General features: G+C 47.9%; 1 long non-coding RNA gene across 1 annotated transcript in view; it reads left to right on the top strand.

The window, feature by feature from the left end:
- Positions 1-4,259: 4,259 nt before the first annotated feature.
- LOC125433809 overlaps positions 4,260-18,637 on the top strand; it is a 48,752-nt gene continuing 34,374 nt past the window's right edge. Inside the window, exon 1 of the long non-coding RNA XR_007244671.1 lies at positions 4,260-4,324. This is a non-coding gene — a long non-coding RNA (uncharacterized LOC125433809). The remainder of the gene's footprint in view (positions 4,325-18,637) is intronic.

Raw genomic sequence — 18,637 nt, 5'->3', positions numbered from 1 at the left:
TCAGAACCAGGTTATTTTTCCCACTCGGACGCTTGATCCCCCTCCCCCCGGCTGCCCCAGATCTCTGCACCTGACATCATGTCAGTTTTCAACTCTGCTGAGCTGCTGACCATTGCAGCCTGCCCTCCCAAAACATTCCCCCAAGCATGTTTTCTGCTCATGGTATTGACTGGGTGCCATTTCACCTGGGTGCCATTTTGCCTGGGCAGCCATGTGAAAGGAGAAACCAGGATAAAATAGACCTGGATTGTAAGATTCCAGTTATAATCCGGTATAATTGGGCTGCGCAGAAACAACCACTATCTTCCATGTCGTACATTTGTTGGTATTTTTTCTTCCCTGCATATACATGTTGATCAAGTATAAAGTGATGGTCACTTGAGTGAGTGAGAACCTTAGAGGGGATTGGAGGGCATAACGGGGGAGGAGAGAGTGGTCAGAGGCTAGAATCTAATGCCCATATACAAAGGCTGCAAATGTCGGAATGCCATTTCCTTGGGGTTCATAATGGGGATAGCTGCACCCTCGGTGTGATGTTTGTCAGCTTCTGGAACATCTGGTTAGTCACTGTAGAAAATGGAATGCTGAACTAGGTGTGTGCCAACATCATAGTTTGCATAGAGCACCAAAGCCCTTGGGCCAGCCCCGGATTGGTCACCATAATGTGAAGCCAACTTTTCCCCACCCATATCCTGCTCCCTCACAGCTGCTTTTCAGCACCAAACACAGAACCTCATGGTCAAGTATTGTTTGGGCCCTAAGTTTTTGTCTTTCTGCTGTCTCAGTTGCTCTGTTTGGCATAGAACCAAACTATAAACCACACATTCTGGTAGCTTTTGACACCCTCTGTTCTTTTTAATAAAAAAAGTTGCTAGACCTCATCGGGGCCTGAGGAACATCAACAGACATAGGGAGCATAAATGAGCAAGGCTTTCAACAGCCAGGGGATTAGAGCTGTTGTTTGTGTGTATGCCTCTTGAATGAGCAAAAGGATGAGAAAAGCGAGCAAGCATGCCTTCACCATGCCAGGGATTGGCCCGGCAGAGAGAGCAAGAGGCCTCCTGCTCGAACTGTGTGTTCTGAAGCAAGACGGAGGCACTGGGGCAGCTGTCACACTCAGATAATCTTCTGAGAATTAGCAATTGTTCACTTGAATGTCATTTCCATCTTTAATTGGAACATGAGCTGAAACAAAGCAGCATCCAGGGCTCAGCAGTCTGATAAGACACCACTGGGAAAAAACCTTTCTCTCCTTTCAAACGTTTTGCGTGAATCTGCAATGAGCTGATAAAGCAGAGAACGTCCTGCCTTCTTGGGGGAAATAGCGTGGCTGCCTCACACAGCGTCCCTGTGCCCATTCCGGCTGCAGGAGGAGGACGTGATGGAGCTTTTGAAACAGAAATAATAGTGCAAGGAGGGGCAAGGGAGTCTGAATGACACACAGGGAATAGAAACAGTGTGAGGGGAGGCAGGCTTGTTTCATTAAAGGAAGTCTGGGGCTGGCTTCGCAGGGTTCATTTAGGTGTAACTCAAGGGAGTAGTTGGAGCAACACTATATTTAGGAGCATCAGTCCTTTAAAGCTCTGCATCCTTAAATTCCCTGTATTACCCAGGATGCTGCTGTTAGATCAAACACAGTCTAAGGTAGGAAGCTCAAGAAATACAAGCCTTCAAGTAGGGGGTGTCTGTGGAAGACACAGACAGCCTGCCCTATGACTCAATGGGAAGCTTCTGCATTGGACTGCCCTAGTTGCAAGCATGGGATCAGAAATGTGCAGCTGTGACCAGAGGTGGGATCCAGCAGGTTCTCACAGGTTCCCGAGAGTAGGTTACTAATTATTTGTGTATGCCGAGAGGGGGTTACTAATTGGTGATTTTGCAATGTGATTTTTGCCTTAGTTTCCCTCCTTACATCAGTAAGCAGCAGGGAACTTTGAAGCAGTCTAGCAGGAGGTGCACCGGCGTGCGTGGCAGCCTGCGCCTGCGTGCATTTGTTTCCCGCCCAAGGACCGGCGCAGCGGCTATGCTCCCTTGCCACAGCCCCACCCAGGAATGCCCCACCCCAGAATGCCCAGCCACGCCCCTGTCGTGCCCCACCCAGTCCCATTGGCGCTACGCTACAGTTTGAATCCCACCACTATGGGAACCTGTTACTAAAATTTTTGGATCCCACCACTGGCTGTGACTTACTATTGCCACCGTTGTGACCCAGGAGCAAGGGGAGGCAAAGAAGCAGCCTCTGTGTCAGCCGCATGGTGATCTGGGGATTGGGCTGCAAGTTCCAGCTGGCACAGGCTTGTAACGTGGTCTGGTTGGGTGGAGCAGCAGCAGCTGGACATTTAAGTCTTGGCTGGAGCAGCCCTTGCCTCTCTTCAGACCGCACATCACCAACTCCGGACTCCATGTGTCCTCTTGCCTACTCAGACTACATGGTACCTGATGGTGCAGGATTTAAAGGGAAATTGGCTGGGATCAGCGGTGCAGGATTGGCATGGTGTGGAGAAATGGCTGGATTGGCAGGGCAGGAGTGGCTTGGTGAGGAAAAGTGGTGCCTCTCCTCTTGGCTCGGCCCAGCACAGACCAATGAGGATCCGGAGTGGAGGGAGGACAAGTTGGGGCCTGCTCTTGTTGACCCACCTGTACCTGGAACAGGAGTTCTGGGAGCAGAAAGATGCCTCCAAAGGACCCCAAGAAGCCCTGGTGGGAGGAAGGAATTTCCAGAATGTGGGAAGTTGGCCAGAACTGGAGCCACTGCCAGCCTAATGGAGTGGTGAACTCTTTGATGTCAAGGGCAGGGGGAGCTGGCATAGGCAGCAGTCGCCTCCCAACTGTTGGGCCTGCTGAGAAGCTGGCGGCACTCAACTTTTTGGGGGGCCAGGACAAGTGGTGGTGGCACCAACTGCTCTGGCCTTTTCATGACGGGAGTGGCAGAGCTGCAGGCCATTGCAGGACCTTCTTGTGCTTCTGCAAGGGGCAGGGAGGCTGGCTCTGCCCCTAGGAGAACTGGCACTTTGGCGGTGAAAAGGGCTGTGAGCTGGGCCCATGCAGCAGCTCCAAGCTGGAGGAAGGGAGCTGGATCAAGGCAGGGGGCGGCAGCCTGGCCAAGGCCTCCAGGGCCACTGGATCCTGGGGACACCTCAAAGGGCATCCCAAGGGGGTTCACCTGGAAGGCCCCATGTCTACCCTGGCCCACTCATGGGAGCAGGGGGCCCCTCCCCTTGGCATCCAGCGGGGGCTGCAGAGCATAGCCAAGCTGGCTGGGGGTTCCCTCTGGTCTCTCCCATGTAGGTCTTGGCAGGCAAAGGTGGCCTTTCTCCTTCTCAACTCTCTCCTTGGGGTTTCGGTTGGGGGGGCTTCGGTGATGACTTGGTTGCCCTTTCTGCTCCAGGCCCACACTAGCCATGCAGGGGCACACCAACTGGGACAGGGTACTTTTTGTGGGCTCCAGTGCTCATTTTGTATCTGGGATGCAGCACACAGACCTGCCATCTTCCAGCCCTCATCACCCTCCTAGTTCAGGTATACTGGAATGGTAGGTGAGATTCTCTAGACAAACCAATTTGTGAAGGAAATGGCAGGCAAAGACTAAAGGGGTTCTTAGATGCGTTTTGCAGAAAGGCAAATACTACACTGCCAGTACTCTTGTTGCCAGTACTCTTAAGAAAAACCATGCACAAACCATGCATGATGCTTCCATATGTATGTACCTCTGTACATAATTGATCAAACCTACAGTCTGTCTCAGAAAAAAAGATGTTAGTAGGGCTGTATATTCCGCACCAAAGAACTCAATATGCCGGACCTTCTTTGTTGTAGAATGCTCTACCTGAGTCCTAGTGCCTACCTAGCCCTGCTCTTCCCCATCCATTTGAAAGTAAAAAATACATTTCAGCATTTCAGTGTTCAGTTTAACAAAGTACTATGTTCAATAATGCACAAAATAATGGTTTTGACAAAGGTAGCATATAAAAATGTATGATAATTCTCATATTCGTTCAGGACTATATTCTAATGAGGAAGCATACAATTTTCTATACTGCTGCATCTCAACTGACCGTACTAACATCTATTTCTGAGACAGAGTATAGCAGGTAGAGACAACTCACATCCAGCCAATTGCCATGCATGACTCACTTCCAGCCAGTCTCCATGCATTATTCACTTCCAGCCAATTACCATGCACACACAGCTTGGGGGCAGGGCTTACACAGAACCGGTAAAACCCCCCAAATTGCCAGTAGAATTTGGCAGTTACTTGTTGTATAAACAGCAGACTGTTTAGCTTCTGAGATCTAAGGAGACTGGGCTAGCTTTGACCATCCAGGTAAGGATACCCCCAGGTAACCCCAAGGTATAACTTGAGGGACATTTTGAGCTGTAGAAAGATGAGAAAGTGCCCTTCTGTGATGCTTTTAAAGAATACTGGGGCTAAAAGAAGGGGGGAGTCCACTTGGCTACATTTAAATCCTAAAAACTCTTCTCAGTAAAATAAATTAAAAAGTTAATTGCCATAATGGAGTGTGGGGGTAGAAAAAGAGTGCCTCTGAGCACAAATGAAAGAATTTTGTTGACAGTCTCTCACTGCTGAAGAATCATAGCCAGCTTCTACACAACTGAGACTTCAGACTATCAACTTCAACTTCTACAAAGCCACGTACACCAGAACTTTTTCATTCAGAAACTAAGCACGGCAAATGCAGAAAAAAAGAGAGGGGAGACTTACCTGCCAGGACCTCTTGGCTGGCTCTCCTTTCCCTTGTTGCCCTTCTCCTGATTGCAGTGGGATAAGAGCCTGGCAGTCCCAGCAACCTCTTTGCCTCCTGCCATGGCCACTGCCTTTCCCCACCCCTGCCCTCTTCACCACTTCCAAATGGGCTGGTGGTTGCAGGAGTGCCCTGCAGGCTTCTTCTTTGGCCAGGGAAACAGGTTGGCCTGAAAGGCCTAGCCAGGATAAAGTTCAGTGGGGAAAACTCAAAGGAAGCCTGATCAAAATGGAGGGCAAAGGGTGCAGTTAAGAACATAAGAACATAAGAACTAGCCTGCTGGATCAGACCAGAGTCCATCTAGTCCAGCATTCTGCTACTCGCAGTGGCCCACCAGGTGCCTTTGGGAGCTCACATGCAGGATGTGAAAGCAATGGCCTTCTGCTGCTGCTGCTGCTCCTGAGCACCTGGTCTGCTAAGGCATTTGCAATCTGAGATCAAGGAGGATCAAGATTGGTAGCCATAGATTGACTTCTCCTCCACATAGAAATCCTATCCAGAAGCCCTTTTTTTAAAGCTATCCAGGTTAGTGGCCATCACCACCTGCTGTGGCAGCATATTCCAAACACCAATCACACGTTGTGTGAAGAAGTGTTTCCTTTTATTAGTCCTAATTCTTCCCCAAGCATTTTTCAGTAGATGCCCCCTGGTTCCTACAGTATTGTGAGAGAAGAGAGAGAAAAATTTCTCTCTGTCAACATTTTCTACCCCATGCATGAATTTTTGGAGACTTCAATCCCATATCCCCCTCAGGCAGCCTCCTCACCAGAGCTAAAGGAGTCCCCAAGCAGCTGCAGCCCTCTCCCTCATGGGGAAGGATTGCTCCAATCCTTCAATCATCCTCGTTGCCCTTCTCTGCACTTTTTCTATCTCTTCGATATCCTTTTTGAGATGTGGCGACCAGAACTGAACACAGTACTCTCATATTGGGGAAAGGATGGTAGTTAACAGCAATTACAGCTGGGGAGGCTGAAGTTGATTTCCTGTTTGTGCAATTATCCTCAGTATTTCCAGATGGATTCACAAATAAGGAACTAGGAAATGCAAATAAGGAACGGGGGACCAACTTCAAGCTTTTACAAGCTGTAGCCTAGCACTAAGCTCCGCAGAGGATGGGGTGTCGCTTCCATGAAGCCTCTCGCTAAGCCTGAGGAACTTTCCTCCAACTTAAGTTTCTTTTCCTCCAGTGGAAAGTCATTCAGTCATTTATGCAGATCCTTCTCCAGCAGAATCTATTTTGCTCTTGGTGTGTGTGTTAAGGGCGATCAAGACAAGTTGCTTCCAATTTATGGGGACCCTAGGAATTAATAATCTCCAGAACGTCCTGTTGTTGACACCCTGACTTAGCTCTTGCAAACGGAAGGTTATGACTTACTTGACTGAGTTAATCCATCTCATATTGGGACTTCCTCTTTTCCTGCTGCTTTCAACTTTTCTTAACATTAGTGTTAGTGTAAAGGATTCAATGGTGTTGATGGTGAGGTAACCTTGAGTGCATTCCACAGCCCGGGCGATGGGCCAGATGCATCGGCGGAGACTTTATCTTTGCGCGGGAGATGAAGCCTCTGTTCCCATGGGAAGCAGGAAGGGGGGATGGGGTGACTGGTATTATAACCTGTGCTTCTGGCGGGAAGTGTCATTCCTGCCACTGCGTGTATTTGAGCTTTCTAAGATGTCTTAATAAATGGACTTTTACTCCAAAAGCCTTTTATTTCTGCTTCTATGGAATTCCTTACATTGTGGCTTGGGAATCCTAATTCATCTACTCATTCCTGTGTAGTGGACCTCTTGTCTTGCGATGGAAGGTTGGAGAAATATTACTACGGAAGGTCTGTGGTAGCCCCAAAGAGGGCTCCGACCTTTCCCTTCTTGATCTGGAGGAACCCGGCGGGAGAAGCGGGCCTAGCTGGTGGCTCTTTCCCGTCCCTGCATTATCATGCAGGTCTTCCCTTTACCTCCGTTGGAGCGAGGGGCGTGGCAACGACCATGGGGACTTCCATGGAGTCGATTTGGGGCGCTATCTATGGATGGTAGCCTGTGGATCGGATCTCTACCGTTCTCGTGTGGATTACAAACCCTCAGATGCAACCTGTCCTGGAGGAGGCCGAGGGCTGGCCACCTTCTTTCATCGCGGCAGCCCAGGAATCCATTGAGCGGTTCCTGGACTCGTATTTTGGTGATGCTCCCAAAGAACCACCGTGGCACAGCATAGAGGGCCGATCAAAGGGACACGGGACTAAACCTGGAATTGGGAGGGGTATCATTGCACCTTCCCAATCGGACCCCCTAATCCCGGGCCAGCAACGCGCACCTAGGGTGCCTTTCGAGAGAACCACCCGGTGGCTTCACAGCTGACTGATTGCCTCCGATACCCTCGCTTCCAGGCAACCGAGGGAGTCCAGAAAGCCTGCCTTCCAGCGGACGGTTTCCTCTCCCCATCCCGAGAAGGGACTGGGATGAAGAGGAATTAGGCGACTGCGCAGGCCTTAAGCGGCATGGAACCGTGAGCGCCAGCTATAGGAGGAGAGCGGACAGTTGCAGCAAGAAGCGCGAAACCACAGAGGGACCGGAACAGCAAGCGCCAAAGAAGTCCAGCTTCGAAGTTGGACCCGTGCACCAAGAGCAGCTCCAACTACAATATACCCAGAATCGGTCCAGTCCATGATACAAAGTCCTGGAGCGTTCCAGACTGGATTTATAGCGGCAGCAATGGATTCAGGCTCTCGCATACGCATAAGAACTCACTGGAAGTACCCTTAAGCGGGGCGAACTACGGCTAAATTGGAGCCGAAAAAGCTGCTTTGCATGCGCGCAGGATGCGACCCGGCTGCGCCAAGGAGAGGGATCTGTGGCTGCGTTGGAGAGGGAACTTAAAGAGGCCAGCAGACCCGGAAACCCCAGGATTTGGAGTCTATGCTGTTACTGATCATTACCCCGGTGCCAGGGGGGCCGCGTGCCTGGGTCCTGCCACCCAAGCGTAGCAGCGTACCGCCAAGCGCCCGATTCAAAGCTCCCCGGTACAACAGCTGCCTGCCCAACCTGCTCAGCCAGCGCCAGCCACCTCCCAGCTGGCGCCAAGAGCCGTCGAGCGGGGCCTACTATCATCGGCCTCCGATACCAGCCGTTTTGAAGTGGACAGCTTCCAAAGCCTCACTTTATCTTACGCAACTCCAAGTACCCCTTGCAGGAGGGCCATGGTAGTTTATATATGCGGTCTGGTGGCGAAAATCTACGGGACCTTCGGCTCCAGTCTGGATGGGAGCAGCAACCGACTGGATTCGTGACTATTTTTGGATTTGCAGGATGAGAGGACTCTGCGCACTTTGTTCCGCATTCCTCCAGAAGCCTTAAGAAGCGCTTTCAAGATCAAGGCGCCCGAGGGAATGAAACTATCTGCACCATCAAAAACCATCCAACAAAGGCAACCCGCCCGTTTGCAGATTTTGCCGTGAATTTAGATGCGGCGGCTGCTGGAGCTCCCCTCCCTGGAGTGGCCTGAGCGCGCTGAAATACCGGGCTTCTCAGATATGCTGTGGGCCGGTGACAAGCTTCATTGAAGCGGTGTTTTTTGAACCGGGTTCCTACGTACCATTTGCAGATTGGATCCAGTTGGGTCCCCGGTAGGCGTCTGGATTTGGAATATGCTTTCGTCAAGGAGGCGTAGCATCCAAGAAACCACTACCAATGTCCACCAAGTCAAACCAGCCGCCCCTACCGAAACCACCTCTGAGCGCCCGTCGCCCGACTGGGATTGAAATCTTTACTCACGGAGGGGCCAGGTCATCTAGCCGCCAACTGTCCCAAGAAACAAAACCAACCCCGCTCCAGCTCCGGCGCACTCCATTGCTGCAAACCCTGCATGAGTCAGGGCCGCCTCCACTGAAGCTCATCTAAAGCAGTTTACGAAGGCGACCCAAGAGGAGGAAGCAGCTGTTTGCCTTTCTTCAGCCCCCCATGGACGCCGTTACGACTCCTAATAGCGGTGAGTAGAGGCAAGCGCTCCCATTACTGTTCGAGCATTTCTGGCCAGCCCTTCGGCTAAACACACTTCGCATTGCAGCCTCGGCCCATGTGGATTCAGAAACACTCCCACTGCTTAATGCGGCCCCATTGGGTGAAAGCAGAGGAGCTAGGTCTGGACCCGAATTCCCCTATTTAAGCCAGCACCTTTCACCCAAATGGGCCAGCAGCCCCCCTCGGGGAGCGAAGGACCGGCCAGTACAAAGAACACAACGGCGGTTCTCCTCCGTTAGCCGACCATTTGGGAGAAAATTAGTTTATTTACAGCCGGTATTCGACCTCCATGGATTTGGGCATGCCTTGGATTTATTGTTACAGCAGACAAAATTCATTTTGGAACGGAAAGGATCCTGGGAATTCCGCTGACCACTCCCTGCGGTGAACACATGGATTGGGAAGAAACCCAACGTCTCCTGGCCATCCCCTCCCTGGCTTCCTCCAGTGAGTTGCTCCCGATTCTATTGGCATCCCACCCGCATATCGCCCATGATCTAGCCAGAGTTTTTCAGAGAACAGGGAATGCTGCATCGAAGTTGCCACCCCACAGAGACTACTGGCACTGTAAGAATTGTCCATACAATAGGGGGCACAACTACCCAAAGGGGTAGAATCTACGGGTGATGAGTCCCAATGGAGGAGAAGGAACTCCGTGTCTTCTTAAGACCAAGAACCTTGCTCGCGGGTTCATGCAGTGAGACTACCAAACACACACTACACGCATGCTCCCACGCTTTTGTTTGTCAAAAAAAGAAAGATGGGTCTTTTTACTGACTTTGCACAGAATTACCTACCGAGGTCTCAATGCAGTCTCCCATGTCCAATAAATATCCTTTGCCTTTTTTGATCAAGGGACCTTTTTTAGATTTTTTTGCACTTTCGGCAAAGGGACGCATTTTTTACTAAATTGGACTTGAGAGAAGCTTACTACAGAGTCAGTCAGAATTGCCAAGGCTACTGCAGACACTGATTTCCGACTGTTTAACACAAAGTTTGGACAGATTTGAATATTTGTAATGCCATTCGGGTTAAATTAGGGCCCCTTGGGCTTTTATACCAAATGGCCCCATATCAAGTTCTCCATTGATTTACTGTACAAAGGAGTTTATTGCTTATACTTAAGATGGCGTTTTTAATTTACTCACACAAACCATAGAAGAACATGAGAATGTTGGTTCGAGAGGTATTAGAAACGCAACTTCGCTTAATAACTCTCTCTTTGCCAAACTCTCCGAAATGCTGTTTTCCATCAGACCCCTCCATTGACTATTTGGGTTGCGGATCCTCAGCCGAGCCGGGGGCTTAAAAATGGATCCTGCACTAAAATTAGCGCCCTAGAGTCCCTCCAATGGCCTCGCCCCCCACCAACCGCCAAAGAACTCCAGTTGGTTTGCTTGGTTTTGCTAATTTCTATCGTGACTTTATACCCCCCAATTAGTCGAACTAGACTGGCTCTCCCTCTCTCACAGACCTCTGCGACTCAAGGGTAAGGATCCACTATCCACGCCAAGCCGGGGCCCCTTTCCTGGTCAAGGAATGTCAAACGGCACTTTCTTGACGAAGTTAAAATCTGCTTTTACCACTGGAGACCTGATCCTAAAGCGCCCTGACCCAGATCTCTACGTTTGCATTGGTTCCGCGTGGATGCCTCGGACCAAAGCACTTAGGAGCGGCCTGTTGCAGAAAAAAATAAAGATGGTAGGCTGGTCTCCGTGTGGCTTATTTGTCTAAAAAAGTTCTCTGGTGCCGAACTCCAGCTGGACTGTAGAGACAAAGGAGACCGGGCGGCCATCAAAGTAGCACTCTCCCAACTTGAAGCCACTGGCTGGAGAGGGCTAAGCACCCCTTTCCAAAGTTTGGTCGGATCACTTAAGAAACCTGGCAGCTCTTTCCACCCCCCCTCAAGAGATGTCCATGCCAAAACAACCCGCTTGGGCCGATTTCTTTTCGTTTTCTCTTTTTACAGTCCATTTTTTTCCAGGGAAATAACCAACTGGAAACTAGCTGGCCAGCTCGCCACCTACCGGGGGGGGGAGGGTGGAGCTGCCTCACGAGGACATTCCGCATACTGTTCTTTCCCCACTCCCAGTTGGGGTTGGCTGTCACCCGATCTCAAGCGTCCACTTCTCCTCCACCCCCCCATTTCCCAGTCTTCGTCTCTCCTTTCCCTCGGGGAACGCTGGAGGAGGCTGCTGCACGAGAACCTCCAGCAGCCTAAGAGGAGCTCACAATTCGTTTGGAGAGATGGAGTTTGGCTGGAGAGGAATGTTGAGTAAATTACCTCCCCCCCCTCCATAAACAGGTTCTTGAGGCTTGCCGCGATGCCGGCCTCGGCTGCTGGACGGTACAGCTTTTTAGAAACTCTGCATTTCTAGCCGCGCCCGGCAGTTCTGGTGGCGCACTTAATCGCATAAAGACAGTAAGAGGGCATACATTAAAGGCTGCTTTCGGCTTGTACAGAGAGCCCGAGACCATTCAGGGGAAAGCCCCCCCCATGGACTGTTTGAAACCACTCCGGTAGCCTCCAGCCCGTAGCAGGAGGTCATCTCTATGAGATTCTTTATTACAGACTTTGCCCGAAAAAGTCCTTGTAGCACTGATTTTATGGGTGTGGTGGTAGACTTTATTCTCTCAAGCAAAGCCCATTTTTTATGCCATGTGCTTCCATCCCCTCCGGGCTCCCTAAGTTGCTTGACGGCTGTTTTATTCCAACATGTTTACGTCTCCTATTCCGCCCCCACGTTAAGAATTTGGTCTTCAGACCCATCGACCCCAATTCATCTCAAAGTTCTGGAAAGCGTTTGCTTTTGCAGGGTTGTTAGTTGGGGGCCTTACGACCACTACTGCGCTACTGCGATTCAAAGTACTGGCGGCGAAGGCGGAGAGAGCGAACAGGAACCTAGAGCGATGGCTAGATTTGTTACGCGAAAATACACCAACTACCACCAAGACACCACAGTTGGTTAGAGCTTATTCTCCGTTTGCGCGAGATGCAGTACCTATAACAATCACGGTTCATAGTAGTACAAAGAAAACCCCCCCTTTGAAATTATGTCCCAGGTCGCTCCTTCCCACGCCCGTTACTTGCCACAACTACCAAGTAGCTGCTTCTGGACCCCCCAAGAATTTCAACAATGGATTTCATCCCTAGCCGAGGGATGGAAATTGGGATCTGAACCATGCCCCACAACAAACAAAGGACTCCCAAACTGAAACTGCAGCGGATAAACACGCTCCGGATTTCCCCTCTAGCGTGTGGGCTCCTGGGTGTATTTATCTACAAAAATCTCAGAAGGCGATGCATAGATATTTCAAACTTGGCCAGAGATTTGGCTGGGACCTTTTCAGATTACTAAAGTGATTAATGAAGTGTCACTGCTCCCCGGCTTAGATTTTGCCTAACTCTCTTAAGTAGCTTTATCCATCCATGTCTTCCATTTCCAAAGCTTGCTCAAGGAGGCTCCCCGCTTCCGATGCCTGGCACTAATTGACCATGAGAGGCCCCCTACCGACTATTAATATTGATGGCGCACAACGCACTCACAGAAATTGGCAGCTATCCTGGACTCTACGCTTTGTAATGGCAGAAACGCTTTGCAATATTTAGTTTCTTGGGTGGGATATTCCTCTTGGAATTTATAAATCAATGGGTTTATTCCGAAAACATTGAAGCCCCCCCCCCCTTATTGCTACTGCTTTCCACGGCCACTTCTTCCGCTGGACAAACCTGGGGGAAGGGTCTTCTTTTAGGGGGAGGCAAGAGTGTAAAGGATTCAATGGTGTTGATGGGTGAGGTAACCTATGCCCGAGTGCATTCCACAGCCCTGGGCGATGGGCCAGATGCAAAGCTGGGAGGCTTCTATCTTTTCTTGCTTGAGGAGATGAAGCCTCTGTTATTTCCCATTGGAAGCAGGAAGGGAGGATGTGGTGAGTGGTATTATAATACCTGTGCTTCATGGCAGGCGGAGTTATCGTTTCACTTGCCACTGCGTGTATTTGAGCTTTCTAAGATGTCTTAATAAATGGACTTTTACTCCAAAAGCCTTTTATTTCTGCTTCTATGGAATTCCTTACAGTTAGTTTGCAAGATCTGTTAATAATAGGATGTTTTGGTGAACATTGACTCATCGGGTCACCATGAGCTGGAAGTAACTTGATGGCTCATAATACACAGTGTTATTGTCTTTTCCAAGGACTCTTGTTCTAGTGGCGTGGGAGGTTAAGAGCTCGTGTATCTAATCTGGAGGAACCAGGTTTGATTCTCCGCTCTGCCGCCTGATCTGTGGAGGCTTAATTCAGATTAGCCTGTACACTCCCACACACGCCAGCTGGGTGACCTTGGGCTAGTCACAGCTTCTCGGAGCTCTCTCAGCCCCACCTTCCTCACAGGGTGTTTGTTGTGAGGGGGGAAGGGCAAGGAGATTGTAAGCCCCTTTGAGTCTCCTACAGGAGAGAAAGGGGGGATATAAATCCAAACTCCTCCTCCTCCTCCTTCTGCTTCTTCTTCTGCTGCTTTAGAGAAAAACTGGCTTGCCTGAGGCAAATCAAAACAGCTTTCTGACACTTTAAAGATTAACTGATGCAGGTGTCTAGGGAGAACAGGAGGACGAGGAGGGAGGTGGTGATGTGGGACCAAGGGGGGGAAACCTGGGAGGGTTTGGCCCCTTGGTGGGCACTGTTAACCACCAACAATTTTTTAGAACCCATTGTATTTCTTTGTAGAACAGACTTTACTGCTAGTTACTTGTAATGGCAAAATGTGCCAATCATGCATGCCATTTTCTATTATAAGATTTGTAATGACTAATGTTTGGGCTGCAGAAACTGAATGAATTACTAACCTAGATGCCAATTATCACTAAGGCTATGGTATACATTTTCAGCTATGCAGGGCTTCTTGATGATCTCGCGCTTTGAAGGTTGATGTAGTTGTGCTCTTTAATTATAAAAGGTTGCTGACCCCTGTCATAGTGGACAGTGTGACTTGTTACTGAGACATCATGGTGTAGTGCCACTTCTAAGATGCCTTTAGAAGCTCAAGGACTATATCAATGTATTTGAACTAATGCTTTGTAACATGGTAGCTTTATTTAGAAAAGCTCATGTAACACAGTGACTTTTTGTAATATTGTTCTATGTTGCATAAGATCTGATGCTCTATAAAACTGCATAGTGCATTTAGTAATATGCAAAGCCTTAGTAAATAAAATGTTAGTTACTTTGGGGGTGAGAAATTTCAAAACCAAAAAGCCGTGAAGCTCAGTTTCTGTAGATGTCCTACTATACTAACACAGAGATGTACAGAATATGTGACAATCTAAGTAACAATAGATAAAAGGAGGGTGATTGTAGGAAGAGCACTTGAGAGCAGCACTCCTATGGTGACCTTTGCCAAACCGGATCCATTAATCAGTTCCTCAAAGCCTTGGGGCCTTTTTATATGTTGAGTTTATTTAAAGCAGGCATCTTCTTTCAAGACATAGCTTCCAGTCCTCCCAACTCCCCCCAACTCCCACCTTCCCATATATATCTTTGATGAGTGCACAAATGTCTTGCTGTGACATTTTTTATATAGGCTATTTTAAACTAGCTTTGGATTTCTGCCCCATCATTTCCACACATACATTTCTACTCCCCACACCTTTGCCTAAACCAATCTGTGAGTGCTTCTGGACAGTAATTTGTCTTTTTCATGCATGTGTAGTTCAAATCCAGGACTTTGAAATATATGGGCAAAGGAAGTTACAGAACTGGAGTGTTAGTACACATTAATATATATTCAGCTGATGAGCACACCATGGCAGTCATGGAGAGCACCATATCTCAGTGCAGCAACCCCATTTATCCAGGCTCTCTGAGAGACAGCTGTTATTGGCAGTGTCAGATAAAGAGGTGTTAAGTTCATGGAGCTGCACAGCAGAAACTCCCAGCCTCTTTTCTTGGGCAAAGCCAGAAGTTTATGACAAGATTCCTCATCTACCATCTTACCTGGCATAGATAATGCTTAATTCTCATCATCAGTGATTCAGCATCAGACTGAAGGTGACAGTTCCCTTAATGGGGTTCCTACACTCAGAACTCGAGCATGTCAGAGACAATGCTATGCTAAGAAGTGTTAGCTTTTATTTTTGTATGGAAGACCATTGAGTCACATGAGTCTCCTCCACCTTGCATCCTAGATACTGGTTTGCTATTAGTTCGTGAAAACTAAGCCTGAGACGTGCAAGTTTCCTCAGGCTGTTGCACTCAAGGAACTAATGTGGTCAGTACCATATCTGAGCTGTCTGATTTCTTCCTACTAATTGATAAGACCTCCGTGAAAACACTTGAGCTAAACCATCCTTTGTGAGGCCAAGGTTCCTTCCACATGGGGACAATTTCTTGTTATGCTCTCATTTCTGCTCTGAATGCAGAGACATTTGCAGCACAACAGCAATGGAGGTTCTATACATGCTCTGCACATCCACCATTTTGCTTCATTCACTACTGAATCACTTTATGCCAGTCTTTTAAAGAAAATCAGTAGTATGTATATTGGTATGGTGTAACGATGCTGTTTCAGTATCATTTCTACTGATGGTTTCCATTTTGATTGGAAGCAGGATCTAAACATGTGGACCACAAAATTCAGCTATTCTAGAAATTAGCTTTTTTACAATTCTTTCCCAGGTCTGCCTCTCTAGTTATTTAATGGTGTGTAGGTCATGGGCCCATTATGCATGAAATGCTTGCCTCAGGGTTCTTCTCTCCACATAGGTTTGTAGTGGGCTCTCCTTGTGTTTCTGTTTGCATGCGAAGAGGCACTCATTTTTGCCATGGAGCTTTTCTGCAGAGAACTCTCCCGGGCCTGGTTCCCTTAACTCTGCCCATCATATAACCCTTAAAGGGTTATATGGTAGTCAAAATTGCTGGCTTAGTCCTTTAAGCTGCACTTATATCGCTATTACTGTTTCAAAAATAATCCCTGCCAAATGAAAGAAGCAAAGCAATTTCCTGGACCACAGGCTGCTAAAGAAGGGAACCATCCTAGAGCTGATATTCTCTCCCTCCCCTCCCCCCTCACTCTCTCCTCCTCCTCCTCCTCCTGCTGTTGGAGGTCAGAGAGGTTTGTTATTTCCAAGCACTCTTATTATTATATCAATATCTTGATATATCAATATGAGAATGTAGAGGTTTGTTTGTTTTGGCTAAGCTCATTTGAGTGAGCTTTTCTTTTTTCTTTTTTAATTTTTTATTGTATCATTTGAATATTCCATTTTATATTAATATTCTTCATTAGTTTTCAAACAATACATTTTCCCCTTTTCCCCCTCCCCCACTGTATTTTCTTCATAGTTTTATCAAACAAACAGCAGTAAGTTCATTCTTTGTAATCTCTTCTCCCATATCTCCTCATTGACTCCAGCTTCTTTCATCCAGTCTGCATATATTGACCATATCTTCAAAATTTCGCTCTGTTTATCTTACCACAGTTTATTTTTTGTTATTATATCAAAAATGTCCATTGTCACTTGTTTCCAGATATATTCCAACCATTTCTGGATTGTCCATTTTTTCTTTTCTTTCCAACCTAAAGCTATTATTTCATGTGCTGCTTTGATCATTATTTTATACATATAGCTATATTTTTTATCTACCCTTCTATCCTCCATTAAACCCATGAACATTAAATCATTATTTATCCTAATATTAATCTTCACCAGTTTCTCGATATATAACATTACAGTTAGTGAGCTTCTTTTCTGTGTCTTGAAGGAGCTGCTATTTGGAAGAGGGGTGAGGTTTGGATGGCGTACAAGAGATAGAAAGGCTGACTGTAGGCGGGGGTAAGATGTCGGGTCAAAGCTGTGCTCACTGGTAAATCTGTCCTGCTGTGGTGGTGAGGCAAATTAAAATCATGCTAGAACTGGTCTCATTTGCTGCAGAGAGAATAGAAAGTTAATGCAGTGTTTCAGGAAATACGTTTGAGGAAATATGTCGCTACAAGAAATCTTGCTGTGACAGACATTCACCTTCATCATGCAATGGACACTTTGTGCATAATCGGCCATGGATCCAATTATGCAAATTACACATCTATTAATTAATACCCATTCCTGCACACATGGCCATTTTGGGAGGAGGGAGCACATGTGTAGAGGAAATGTACAAAGTTAATCTGATATCGTTGAGGAACTTTAAAGCGATATGAAACTGGTCATAAGTGTCAGCATGAAAAAGCATAAGTCACATCACTTGGAGTTCTGAGTAACCTTTCTCCTGCTGTTCTCTTTTAATGAAAAGCATCCTCTGAAGGCAACAGTTGGGAGTAGAGTAATAGTGGGTAGAGAGCAGGTGTGCAATTGTTTTGTAGCCACCATGTTCCCCACAAATTTATCTCCGTGGGCGATTCCGCACACGAGTAAAATAGGTTCGACCCAGTTCCCAGAGAAGGGTACTAACCTAGGTCGAAGCCACTGTTGTTCCCCACTGCAACCAGCTTGATCCCAGCTCGGAGGGCAGGATCATCCTGTTCCTCTTCGCCGCTCCATTCCGATTGGCTATTGTTCTACAGCCATGTTCTGTCTATCCCCACACAGGTTATTAAAAAACTGCCACAGGAATGGAGGGACGAAGGTGGCGTTTTTTGATTGGCTGCTTACATTGGTACGCGGAAATTGTGCGCTGTTTGTGCGACCAGCCATTGCTTTGAACACAAGAAAGAAGAGGGGGGGAAATTAGGCGCAATTTTCACCACGGCGGTTCTCCAGCTGTACGCATGCCCGAAACAGCTGTGATTGGCTGAATGGGGGACTCCTGGCACCAGAGATTCCGCACTTCACTGGAATCGAGCTGAGTTCGAGCATGGTTCCCTGAAAAAGTAGTAGTTCCCAACTAGAGTCGGAAATTTGACCGTTACACAGGGCGAAACTGGTACAAAACCATGTTGATCCCAGTGGTTATGCGGAGCACTTAGGTCGAACAAAGCTCGAACTTAGGTTGATAACGCAAGTGCGGAATCGACCCTTGTGTTTTTTTCCACACAAGAGGAAAATATATAATGGCCTGACCTGTTACTTTATGGGGCGGGGGGGAGCACCCAATTTGAAATTAAATGTGGTCTTTAAAAGGCACTTCTCCACACCCAAATTTCCACTCTCTTGACTGGCAGCAATTTTAAAAAATCAGAAGGAAGTTACTCAGAACTCCATATAGTGTAGTTTGGCCTTTAATTGTTAGGGAGACTAACCTGTTAAGTGGAGACAGCAAGACACCTGGGGGAATAGATAGATGGCTCCATACAATCTAAACCAGCCTTCTCCAAAGACAAGCATTTTACCATATTAGTTTTCCAGCTCTGTAATCCATTTCACATAATCATCTGGAACATATTGTCATCTTCATTGAACAGGATGTTGACAAGTGGCGTAGCACCCACGGGACAGGAGGGGTCTGACACTGCAGGTGGAACCACAGCAAAGGCATGGCCGGGCTATGGAGGGAGCGTTCCGGGGGTGATCCGAGGCAGGGCGAGGGTGGGTGGTGCTGCAGCAGGGGTGCAGGGCACACATGCACCCTGGACACAGTTTCCCCTCACTCCGCCTCTGATGTTGACAGAAGGTGGAGCAGAGATTTTACCCTAACTGGGTGGGGAAGTGATGCTCACAGAGATCCATGACTTGGAAATAATTTTGTTGTGTGCATGATTTGGGGTCATCACATGCTACATCATACTTATGAGAGCTGATTCATATAGTTCATTTAATTTGCAAAGTGCTTCCCAGTCTTCCCAATAGGTGTTGTCACCTTCATTTTGGTATTCTCATTCCGCATGTAGGGGACTTTGGCCGAAATACAGTTCCTTCCCTAAGGCCACA

Source organism: Sphaerodactylus townsendi, linkage group LG05 (genome assembly GCF_021028975.2).
Source record: "Sphaerodactylus townsendi isolate TG3544 linkage group LG05, MPM_Stown_v2.3, whole genome shotgun sequence".
Classification (NCBI taxonomy): domain Eukaryota; kingdom Metazoa; phylum Chordata; class Lepidosauria; order Squamata; family Sphaerodactylidae; genus Sphaerodactylus; species Sphaerodactylus townsendi.
The sequence above is the reverse complement of the archived record's forward strand: the minus strand, read 5'-3'. Positions and strand labels throughout refer to the sequence as shown.